This window comes from Humulus lupulus, chromosome 3 (assembly GCF_963169125.1).
Source record: "Humulus lupulus chromosome 3, drHumLupu1.1, whole genome shotgun sequence".
Taxonomy (NCBI): domain Eukaryota; kingdom Viridiplantae; phylum Streptophyta; class Magnoliopsida; order Rosales; family Cannabaceae; genus Humulus; species Humulus lupulus.
Window position 1 is genome coordinate 231,181,613 of NC_084795.1, and position 13,362 is coordinate 231,194,974.

Consider the following 13,362-nt stretch of genomic DNA (forward strand, 5'->3'; position numbering starts at 1 on the left):
ACGTAAAAAGAATGCTAAAACATATGAATATCAAAGCACGGGTGAAGAACGTGAGCTTACACAATGTTCTTCGTGGGTATGATGAAATTGTCGACTGAAGGAATGGTTGCAGGAAAGCTTTCATTGATTCAAAAGCACTGGAGTTATTTTGTCTCTTTGGTTTAGAAAACATGCATAGAATAGCTCTGAGTTTTTCTCTTTTCTCTGGTTCGTGTTTTCTGAGGAATAAAGATTATAGAGAAGATGATGAGGAGAAGAGAAAACTTATCTATATATATATATGACCTCATGGGATATCAAAGGTCAAATAAATCTGGACCAATGATTTGATTCGGGGTGGGATCTAACGGAAGAGATACAAATATGATGATGGCAGCAAAAAGTTGGGATACGAAAAGACGTGGGCATATGAAAAGAGTACTCAAGTACTCTGACCACGCAATCCATGGTTGACTCGTGTCCACACTCGAATGTGGTAGGTAGCTCGATTTTCAGAGGTAGCAGTTCAAAATTTTCCTTCTCATAGGATTCGAACTGATACTTTTGAGGGGGCAAAATGTTACACCCAAATTTCGAGAATGGAATTTTTGATCTTGAAAGTTAGGCTCGTGAGGTGTAAGCTCGAAATAAGAAAATTTGTCATATAACCCGCATTAATGAGAAAATCAAGAACAATCTCGTTGAGTGTTAAAAAAACGATGTCGGAATTGGTGAGCTCGGAACTACGTGGTCTCGAAGGTGTTACGAGGTTACAATTCGAGCTCGAAGCTACAATAACAAGGATTTAACACTTGTATAAATCTCTTGGTTCATCTTTTATCATCAGATGAGACGGTTCGAGCTCAGGCATTATGAGCTCGGAAGGGATGATCTCGACAAAGTCTCTTGTTAAGACCGAGGTAGTGAGCTTGTGGTGGCTAGTCGATCTCAGAGGCATTCGATCATTTGAAGTCGATAGCCAAGTGTGAACATAGTTACTGTTTGAAAATCCCTAAATTTAAGGGATTGGTTATAATCTGTTGTTAAATCCCGAATATCATGGGGTTTATACACGTATTATATAATTATATGCATTTAATTGTATTTATTTGGTAATTCGAATAATAACTCCCCGAAATGTGAGGGGAGATATTCTGTAAATCAATCTATAAATAGATTGTAGCTATTCATTTGTAAAGGACAGAGAAATTGGTATTGGGGAATACTCTGTTAAATTGCTTCCAAAAACTTTGAGAGAATTCCATAGTTGAATAACATCGACTCGTGGAGTAGGCATATTTTAACTGTTGAACCACGTAAAAAATCTTGTCTTTTATTGTTTGTTTCTTCTGGTATTTTGTTTAATTGCTCTTCATTTCTAAGTTGACGAAAAACGGCGTCAACAGAAATGTTATATAATATCATTAGTATAATAATATATAATACAAGACTAGATATTTAATAATTGTCCAATTAAAAATACATATTTATTAATTATATTAATATAAATTCAAATATTATAGAATATCATTATTATAATAATATTTAATACTAAACTAGATATTTATTAATTATATTGATATAACTTTAAATGTTATAAAATATCATTATTATAATGATATATAATAAGATATTTAGTAATTATATTAATATAAATTCAAATGTTATAAATATTATTATTAATATTATGATAATATATAATCCTAATTTTTATAAAATTTTGCAAGAATAAATATTTAGTAAATATATTAATATAAATGTAAATATTATAAAATATCATTATTATAATAATATTTAATACAAAAGTAAATATATAATAATTATATTAATATAAATTCACATGTTATAAAATATTATTGTTACAGTAATATATAATACATAATAAATATATTATATATAAGTGTCCTATGTGTACAAATAACATGACTATGTAACTAAATTAGAAATTAGAATAACACACTACCAAAATAGAGGCTTTTGCCGGTGCAAATTAGTGTCGGCAAAAGTACCCAAACTAACAAAGGTCAAAAACACTTTGCCGGTGCGAATTTGCGCTGGAAAAACGTGTCGGTAATGCCTAGTCGTTGAATGACATTTTTGTAATGCCCCAAATTCTCCGATTTGTTTAACGGCGTGAATAGTAGGCCGGGAGGGCCATACTTGCTTAATTGTGTTATTAATTGATAAAATGCATGTATATGTTGATTATATTATGATATGATGTGAAATGCATGCATGTGAGTCCATATTTTTAATTACAGGAGTGTGATGGTAATTTGGCCCGGTGAGGGTAAACTGTTTATTTGGATGCATGTTGGTGATGTATTGTTAAGGCCACGCTATAATGTGGATTTGTTCGAGCTATTCGGCATGAGACGATCTTTAAGTATTAAAGTAGCGGGTTAGTCATAACGGGATTAAGTTCGAGGCTTGGGGTGAGTCTCAGGATGTTTTAATGATTAGAACGTTGCCGGGAGTAAAAAGGGTAACGGGACATGAATTGTTGGTGTTTGGGAATTTTGAGAATAGCGGGAATTGGAGAGCGTTAATTATGATTAACGGAATAGGTGGAAGATGAAGATTTTACCCTTGGGGAGACATTAGAAGCTTTTGATGACCTAGGGGTATTAAGGTCATTTTGCTTGGGTTATATATGTTTCAAGTGGCTGTAGAAAGTTGTAGAACAAAAACAGAGCAGCTTCTTCACCTTCCCGTACACCCATTTCTCTCTATCTTTCTTTGAGGTTTTTGGTCCCAAGTTGAGGTAGCAAGTTAGGAAATCAAAGCTTGGAGGTTGTGGACTTAGCTCATCATCTTAAGAGGATTCAAAACCAGTTGGAGGTAAGGAATTGTCTTTGAATTTCAGGTGTACTCTGTTTTTCTTATAGTTTTCAACTCTAGAATTTGATGTGGAAAGTTGGAATCAAGGGGAGTTTTTGGTGTGTGTGTGATTGGGTTTTGGTGAGGAGATGATGTAGGAGAGGTTTAGGGGTTGAATTAGATGTTTTGGTAAGGTTTGGGATGTGTTTGGAAGGTTGGTTTCAAGAGGAATCGCAAGAATGGAGTTTCAGTGTAGCTGCTGGTCTGAAGCTGGCGCCCCAGCGCCAGCCATAGCGCCCCAGCGCTACTCAGGGAAGATAGCAGCCCTCTCTGTTTCTGGGACAGCGCCCCAGCGCTGGTGGGTGGCGCCTAGGCGCTAGGCCAGTTTCAGGAAGTGTTGATTTTAGGGTTCGGGATGGTTTTTAAGGCTCGGGGGTTGGTTTCTTTGCTCCTTTTGAGTAGTTTGAGAGTCCCGAGAGTGGAGGATTGGTCCCGGGAGTGTGGTTTAGTTTGTAAACTATTCATTGATTTGCTTTATTAATGGTTTCTAATTGGTTATGATTAGGTAACCGCTAAGGAGTTTAAAGATTGATCGTTGTCAGGGTTGTTCTTTAATTCGTTCTAGCTCGAATCGGAGGTAAGAAAACTGCACCCCGAGTGTGACATGCATGGATACTCGTGAGGCATGTTGGTTGTGTAATATGGACATGGATTGAATATAGAATGTTGGGCATATGTTGCTCACCTGTGCATGGCACTGACTTATTAGTCAGGTTTGGCAAATGTGCTAGTATCAACTGTGAAGCTGTGACTTATTAGTCAAGTTCGGCAGTGGTACTGGGCACTGGTCACGTTGCACTGACTTGTCAGTCAGAATTGGCAAAGGTGTTAGTATCAGCTGTGAAGCTGTGACTTACTAGTCGAGTTCGGCAGTGATACTGGACACTGGTCACATAGTGCTGATTTATTAGTCAGAACGGCCTTAGCGTGGATCACGCAAGCCAACAGAGATTAGATCTAATCGACTATTAGCATTGAATGGCTCAAAGAGCATTAATGCCAGAACGACCCCGAGGGTCGATGATTGAAATAAGAGCTTGGAGGCTAGTGGCTTACCTAGCAGCCACTCTCCCCCGCTAAGATCATGTGATGTTCACTCATTGGTTTGAAAGCGTTATGTTCAGTGTGATTATAATAATAACCATTTGATAATGCTTATGAAAAGTGTTATGTTTTCTTGCTGGGCTTTGGCTCATGGGTGCTATGTGGTGCAGGTAAAGGGAAAGAAAAGCTCACCTAGCCTTGAGTGGAGAACTGATGTGGTGATGTGTACATATGCGGCCGCTTGACCACCACGGCCAAGGTGTTCTCAGAGGAACTAGGGGGTTTACCCTATTTTTGCCGCTTAGGTCGGCGGGATTGTAAATTCTAAACAGTAGTGACCTTTTTGTACTGAGAACCACTTGTAAATGTTTTGTTTAGCTCTGCAGGGCAGTTTGTAATAAAAATCTCCATTTCCTTTTTACTGGTTTTATGCCTTAACCTGTTAATTACACTTAGAGCACGTTTTTGACCAAAGGACTCAGGTAGTGAGTCAAATTTCTGGTCCACCGTTCACCGTAACTGTTCTGGGGTAGCCAGGGCGTTACAACTTGGTATCAAAGCAATGCCAAGGTTAAGGTTCCTGTAGACTGGCTGGGTATGTACACACATCACTGAAGTCAAGCTCGACTCTTGGTTTGGTAACTCTTTATGTAGTTATGTGCATAGCTGCCTAAATGTGGTGCAAATGCTTTACCTATATGCATGAAATATTTTGAATTGTTATGTGATACATGCTGAGTGCTGAGTGCCATAAACATGTATCCGTTTGTGCATATTGAATGACTGTGGAATATGATAACTGTCTGCTTGTTCTTGGACCGTGAGTCGGCAAGAGGTTTAGTTATTACTACCTGACTGGCCGTATTGATTGTTGTTTCAGTAAGGTATTAGTGACAGAATGAACCCAGAACAGACAGACACTACAGCTGGCCAGAGTGGTCAGGGTCAGAATAATGACAACAGTCAGGGTCAAGAGAATGACCAATCTCAGATTCCACAGCCAGCACCTGCAAACTGGCAGCAGTTGTTTAATGATTTGCAGGCTTTGCAGGCTATAGTGTTGAAACAGGGAGAGGAGCTTCGTCTCCTGAGGCAGCAACAAGTGCCTGTAGTGGTTAATGTACCAGAGGCACCTTCTGTGTCAGTGCCAGCAGCAGGGCAACTGCCTGAGGTTGTAAATAGATTGGAACCTCTTTATGAGCGGTTCAGGAAGCAACAACCTCCTATTTTTGAAGGCAGCGCTGATCCTATCAAAGCTGAACAATGGATGAGCATGCTTACCACTATTCTTGACTTTATGAAGGTAGTTGGTAGTGAGAGGGTGGCCTGTGCTGCCTATATGTTTCGGGATGATGCCCGGATTTGGTGGGAGGTGGTTGGCCAGACCAACGATGTTAATCTCCTGAGCTGGGAGGAGTTTCAGGCTTTGTTTAATGAGAAGTACTATAATGATGCCATAAGAGCGGCGAAGGCCGATGAGTTTATGAGGCTATTTCAGGGAAGCTTATCAGTAACTGAATATGCCATAAAGTTTGACCATTTGGCAAAGTTTGCCAAAGAGCTGGTGCCCACTGATGGGACCAGGAGGGAGAGATTCCTCCAGGGGCTACAGCCCAGGTTAGCCCGTGACGTTCGCATCACCACTGTGGCAGGAGTCACTACTTATGCACAGGTGGTGGAGAAGGCACTCACAGCTGAGAGTGCAGAGACTAAGATCTGGCGTGACAATGCAGCCAGAAAGGATTTCAGGAGGACAGTTCCTCCATTTTTTGGTTCTGGTAGGGGTGCTGGCCCCAGTGATCAGAAGAGGAAGGTTCCTGATACCTTCCCAGTTCCAGGTCCTGACAGGAGACCACGTGGTGTTACAATAGGTCGTCTTGGGAGTAGTGAAGCCTGGAAGGCTCGTCTTGAATGCCCTAGGTGCAAGAGGCGCCATTTGGGAGAGTGTAGGGCAAAGGCCTGCTATTTGTGTGGAGTAGTGGGTCACCTTAAGAAAGATTGCCCTCAGATAGGGAAAGAGGAACCCAGAAAGGTGGACAGCTCGGCCCCAGCTCGAGTGTTCACGTTGACTCAAGCAGAAGCTGAGGCTTCCCCCTCAGTTGTTACAGGTCAGCTTCTTAGTGCAGGAATCCCTTATCATGTGTTAATTGATTCTGGTGCTACACATTCCTTTGTTGCTAGTAGCATTATTGATAGGTTGTGTAGACCTTGTGATTTCTATGCTGTGGGGTTTGGTACTTTGTTACCCACTAGAGAGATAGTGGTGTCCAGAAGGTGGGTCAGATCTTTGCCAGTGACAGTAGAGGGCAGAGAGTTGTCAGTGGACCTGATAGAGTTAGTTATGACTGACTTTGATATGATACTGGGTATGGATTGGTTGGCAAAGTATGGGGCAACTATTGATTGCAGAAAGAAGATGGTCACCTTTGAGCCTGAAGGTGAGGATCCTTTTGTATTTGTTGGTGCTGTGCATGGACCCCGTATTCCTATGATTTCTGTGTTGAGGGCCAGGGATCTTTTGCAGAGAGGTTGCATTGGATTCTTAGCCAGTGTGGTTGACACCACTCAGGTCATGCCAGTGAGACCAGAGGATACTAGACTTGTATGTGAGTTTCTGGATGTGTTTCCAGAGGATTTGCCAGGATTGCCACCACACAGGGACATTGAGTTCGTTATAGAACTGGCACCAGGGACAGAGCCAGTGTCTAGAGCACCATACCGAATGGCCCCAGCTGAGTTGAAAGAATTGAAAGTGCAGTTGCAAGAGCTGCTAGATTTGGGTTTCATTAGACCTAGTTTCTCACCCTGGGGTGCGCCAGTTCTGTTTGTAAAGAAGAAAAATGGTTCTCTGAGAATGTGTATAGACTACAGGGAACTGAATAAGTTGACAATTAAGAATCGATATCCTTTGCCAAGGATAGATGATCTGTTCGATCAGCTGCAAGGTATGAAGGTATTCGCTAAGATCGACCTTCGTTCTGGTTATCATCAGTTGAGGGTCAAGGAAGGAGACATACCAAAGACTGCCTTTCGTACCAGGTATGGGCATTATGAGTTTCTAGTTATGTCATTTGGATTGACTAATGCCCCAGCTGCTTTTATGGATATGATGAACAGAATGTTCAAGGATTACTTAGACCAGTTCGTGATCGTCTTCATCGATGATATTCTGGTATATTCTCAGACTGAGTTAGAGCATGGGCAGCATCTGAGGTTGGTTCTACAGAGACTGAGAGAGCACAGGTTGTTTGCAAAGTTTAGGAAGTGTGAGTTCTGGTTGTCTCAGGTATCCTTTCTTGGACATATCGTCAGTCAGGAGGGGATTAAGGTAGATCCAGCAAAGATTGAAGCGGTCAGAGATTGGCCAAGGCCAAAGAATGCTTCTAAGGTTAGAAGTTTCCTTGGATTGGCAGATTATTACAGGCAGTTCGTGGAAGGGTTCTCGAAGATTGCTAGTGTTTTGACTGACCTGACACGCAAGGGCCAGAGGTTTGTGTGGTCAGATAAGTGTGAGAACAGCTTTCAGGAATTGAAGCAGAGGTTGATTACAACTCCGATTCTGAGTCTTCCGGTAGACCAGGAGAAGTTTGTGATTTACTGTGATGCTTCTCATCAGGGTTTGGGCTGTGTTTTGATGCAATTAGAGAAGGTTATTGCCTATGCTTCTCGTCAGCTGAAGGAGTATGAAAAGAGGTATCCTACTCATGATCTGGAATTGGCAGCGGTGGTTTTTGCTTTGAAGATATGGAGGCACTATCTCTATGGAGAGAAGTGTGAGATTTACACAGACCACAAGAGCCTGAAGTATTTCTTCACCCAGAAAGATCTGAATATGAGGCAAAGGCATTGGCTGGAGTTAGTGAAAGACTATGATTGTGAGATTTTATATCACCCAGGGAAAGCCAACGTGGTAGCTGATGCTTTGAGCCGGAAAGGTTCGGGGCAGATTCATGGTATGAGGCTGATAGCCAGAGAGTTAGCAGATGATATGACTAGAGCTGGTATAGAGTTGCTGGTGGGCCAGTTAGCTAACATAACGTTACAGTCTACACTACTAGAGAGAGTCAAAGAGGGTCAGTTGTGTGATCCACAGCTGATCAAGATTAGAGAGGATGTTCTGGCTGGAGCATCCAGGGATTATACAGTGTCTGAGGTAGGCTTGCTGAGATACAAGGGGCGGATATGTGTTCCGTTAGACACTGCATTGAGGCGAGAGATTCTGGATGAATCTCATACTACACCTTACTCTTTGCATCCAGGCACCACGAAGATGTACCAGGATGTGAGATCGTTATATTGGTGGCCGGGGATGAAGAGAGATGTAGTAGAGTATGTGGCTAAGTGCTTGACATGTCAACAGGTCAAGGCTGAGCATCAGAGGCCGGCAGGGACACTGCAGCCTCTGGATATTCTGGAGTGGAAGTGGGAAGACATCACAATGAACTTTGTGGTGGGCTTACCCAGGACTACTGGTCAGCATGATTCTGTTTGGGTGATAGTGGATCGCTACACCAAGTCAGCTCACTTTCCGCCAGTGAGAACTACTTATACAGTTGATCAGTATGTAGATCTCTATGTGAGAGAGATCGTGCGGCTCCATGGTGCACCTAGGTCGATCGTGTCAGATCGGGACCCCACTTTTACTTCCAAGTTCTGGGGAAGTTTGCAGAAAGCCATGGGGACAAAATTGAAGTTCAGTACAGCTTATCATCCTCAGACATATGGGCAATCTGAAAGGAAGATCCAGATATTGGAAGACATGCTGAGAGCATGTGTGCTGGATTTCGGTGGGTCATGGAGTAAGTATTTGCCTTTGATAGAATTCTCCTACAACAACAGTTACCAATCTACCATTGGAGTAGCACCTTATGAGATGCTATATGGTAGGAAGTGCAGATCTCCCATCCATTGGGATGAGACAGGAGAAAGGAGATATTTAGGTCCTGATGCAGTTCAGAGGACCAGTGAGGCTATTGAGAAGATTAGAGCTAGAATGCTTGCTTCTCAGAGTAGACAGAAGAGCTATGCAGATCCCAAGCGCAGGAACGTGGAGCTCCAGGTAGGAGACTATGTTTTCCTCAGAGTCTCGCCATGGAAAGGGGTGAGAAGGTTTGGAAAGAAAGGCAAACTAAGTCCTAGATTTGTAGGCCCATTTGAGATCCTGGAGAGGATTGGTCAGGTGGCTTACTGGTTGGCTTTGCCTCCGGCGTTGTCTGCCGTGCATAATGTGTTCCATGTATCAGCTCTTCGGAGATATGTACCTGATGTGGGCCATATTCTGAGTTACGAAGATCTGGAGCTTGAGCCAGATCTCTCCTTTGAGGAGCAGCCAGTTCAGATACTTGACAGAAAGGACAAGGTCCTCAGGAATAAGATGAAACCTTTGGTTAAGGTATTGTCGAGGAATAGCAAGGTCGAGGAGGCGACCTGGGAGCTGGAGTCAGATATGCAGAGAAAGTATCCCGAGCTGTTCAGGTAATTTCGAGGATGAAATTTCAGTAAGGAGGGGATAGTTGTAATGCCCCGAATTCTCCGATGTGTTTAATGGCGTGAATAGTAGGCCGGGAGGGCCATACTTGCTTAATTGTGTTATTAATTGATAAAATGCATGTATATGTTGATTATATTATGATATGATGTGAAATGCATGCATGTGAGTCCATATTTTTAATTACAGGGGTGTGATGGTAATTTGGCCCGTTGAGGGTAAACTGTTTATTTGGATGCATGTTGGTGATGTATTGTTAAGGCCACGCTATAATGTGGATTTGTTCGAGCTATTCGGCATGAGACGATCTTTAAGTATTAAAGTAGCGGGTTAGTCATAACGGGATTAAGTTCGAGGCTCGGGGTGAGTCTCGGGATGTTTTAATGATTAGAACGTTGCCGGGAGTAAAAAGGGTAACGGGACATGAATTGTTGGTGTTTGGGAATTTTGAGAATAGCGGGAATTGGAGAGCGTTAATTATGATTAACGGAATAGGTGGAAGATGACGATTTTACCCTTGGGGAGACATTAGAAGCTTTTGATGACCTAGGGGTATTAAGGTCATTTTGCTTGGGTTATATATGTTTCAAGTGGCTGTAGAAAGTTGTAGAACAAAAACAGAGCAGCTTCTTCACCTTCCCGTACACCCATTTCTCTCTATCTTTCTTTGAGGTTTTTGGTCCCAAGTTGAGGTAGCAAGTTAGGAAATCAAAGCTTGTAGGTTGTGGACTTAGCTCATCATCTTAAGAGGATTCAAAACCAGTTGGAGGTAAGGAATTGTCTTTGAATATCAGGTGTACTCTGTTTTTCTTATAGTTTTCAGCTCTAGAATTTGATGTGGAAAGTTGGAATCAAGGGGAGCTTTTGGTGTGTGTGTGATTGGGTTTTGGTGAGGAGATGATGTAGGTGAGATTTAGGGGTTGAATTAGATGTTTTGGTAAGGTTTGGGATGTGTTTGGAAGGTTGGTTTCAAGAGGAATCGCAAGAATGGAGTTTCAGTGCAGCTGCTGGTCTGAAGCTGGCGCCCCAGCGCCAGCCCTAGCGCCCCAGCGCCAGCCCTAGCACCCCAGCGCTACTTAGGGCAGAGAGCAGCCCTCTCTGTTTCTGGGACAGCGCCCCAGCGTTGGTGGGTGGCGCCTAGGCGCTAGGCCAGTTTCAGGAAGTGTTGATTTTAGGGTTCGAGATGGTTTTTAAGGCTCGGGGGTTGGTTTCTTTGCTCCTTTTGAGTAGTTTGAGAGTCCCGAGAGTGGAGGATTGGACCCGGGAGTGTGGTTTAGTTTGTAAACCATTCATTGATTTGCTTTATTAATGGTTTCTAATTGGTTATGATTAGGTAACCGCTAAGGAGTTTAAAGATTGATCGTTCTCAGGGTCGTTCTTTAATTCGTTCTAGCTTGAACCGGAGGTAAGAAAACTGCACCCCGAGTGTGACATGCATGGATACTCGTGAGGCATGTTGGTTGTGTAATATGGACATGGATTGAATATAGAATGTTGGGCATATGTTGCTCACCTGTGCATGGCACTGACTTATTAGTCAGGTTCGGCAAAGGTGCTAGTATCAACTGTGAAGCTATGACTTATTAGTCAAGTTCGGCAGTGGTACTGGGCACTGGTCACGTTGCACTGACTTGTCAGTCAGAATTGGCAAAGGTGTTAGTATCAGCTGTGAAGCTGTGACTTACTAGTCGAGTTCGGCAGTGATCATGGACACTGGTCACATAGCGCTGATTTATTAGTCAGAACGGCCTTAGCGTGGATCACGCAAGCCAACAGAGATTAGATCTAATCGACTATTAGCATTGAATGGCTCAAAGAGCATTAATGCTAGACCGACCCCGAGGGTCGATGATTGAAATAAGCGCTTGGAGGCTAGTGGCTTACCTAGCAGCCACTCTCCCCCGCTAAGATCATGTGATGTTCACTCGTTGGTTTGAAAGCGTTATGTTCAGTGTGATTATAATAATAACCATTTGATAATGCTTATGAAAAGTGTTATGTTTTCTTGCTGGGCTTTGGCTCATGGGTGCTATGTGGTGCAGGTAAAGGGAAAGAAAAGCTCACCTAGCCTTGAGTGGAGAACTGATGTGGTGATGTGTACATATGCGGCCGCTTGACCACCACGGCCAAGGTGTTCTCAGAGGAACTAGGGGGTTTACCCTATTTTTGCCGCTTAGGTCGGCGAGATTGTAAATTCTAAACAGCAGTGACCTTTTTGTACTGAGAACCACTTGTAAATGTTTTGTTTAGCTCTGCAGAGCAGTTTGTAATAAAAATCTCCATTTCCTTTTTACTGGTTTTATGCCTTAACCTGTTAATTACACTTAGAGCACGTTTTTGACCAAAGGACTCAGGTAGTGAGTCAAATTTCCGGTCCACCGTTCACCGTAACTGTTCTGGGGTGGCCAGGGCGTTACAATTTTGCTGACGCAGTTAGTTAAGCGCCGGTAAAGGTCACAATACCGGCAGCTTTACTCGCTAGCAAAGGCTAACCCGTCGGTAAAATGGCGTCGGATTTTCAATCCCCGACCCCTTTTAACAAGCGATTGAACCATTTTCACCGACGAAATTTGTCGACGTTGAACATATCTTTGCCAGCGATGAACTTAACGCGTCGGCAAAAGTTGTTGAATTGAAAAACTTTTGTCGGGGCTCCATGAAGTGCTGGCAAAAGTCTAATTAAATTCATTTTCTCATATTTATTATTTAATATAATTTTTTTTTTATATATTTATTAATTGATAATAAATTCAATTAAAATAAAAATAACAAATTCTTAATTAACATTAAGAATTCAGAACTTTGAATATTAGTTGTTCAGTACCAAAAATTAAACACAATAATTAAGAAGTTCAATACAGAAAATTAAACTTATTATTATCAAGTTCAACACAAATAAGAACACTACACCAAAATACTCATTTTTGTCAGTTAAATGAGCCAGTCAACGCAGTTGACTGATGCCGTTGAGTGAAAAATAGCATTTGTGGTAGTTGGGCACTGCCACAAATGAAAGGGTATTTGCGTCAGTTGAAACACTGATGGTGTTAATGGAGACTGTTTGCATCAGTTAGACGCTGACACTGTTAACAATATGTTGGAAAAACATTCAGAGCCCGCAACGAAAATGGCGTAGTGGGCCCATTATGATAGGAACAACAATAATAAAAAAAATTCATTAATCATATAAACAATTTATATGACCAAGAAAAGAATCCATAAGCATTAACATACAATATTATTAATCATGAAACAAATGTATAGATATACAATATATTTATATATAACAAATACACACAAAAATTCAAGAACATATACAATTACCTCTTGAAGCCTATCAAGTGTCATTGAGTCTTTTCGTATATTTTTCGATCTTCCTATCCAAAGCTTTAAGCAATCAAACCACAATATTCCAGAGTGTTCTCTACACCTCAAGATGTGTGTGGGCGCATAGAGAACATGAGTTTGAAATTTTAGGAATCACAAGTATTTCTCAACACATGAGAACTTGGATTATGGTATGAGAATGGCCAGAATAAAAAAGAAAAAGAAAGTGTTTTTGTCAGACAAAAACTCTAAGAACTATTCTGAATTGTGAATTGTGTATTGTGTTGTATTGTTCAATTCCTACTTATCTTCTTTTTCTTCTATATCATATATGTAGAGATTTATATTACCTTATTATTCCTAATAAAAATAATATAAAATATCATAACGATGATAGTATTTGATTTAGGTAAATATCTAACTTACCAAATTTGAAAAACTCATTTTGAAATTACTAAATGATTAAATAAATAAAATAAATACAATATCGGTATATGTGGTGCACGCATGGCACAGTCTCTGGACTGTCATGCATGACCTATTCCATTTTTAGAGATTTTTTATTTTTCATTTATTTAATTATTTAATTAAAATCAATTTCCCACAAAATAAGGTATTAATATTTTTAAGGAAAAAGATGACAA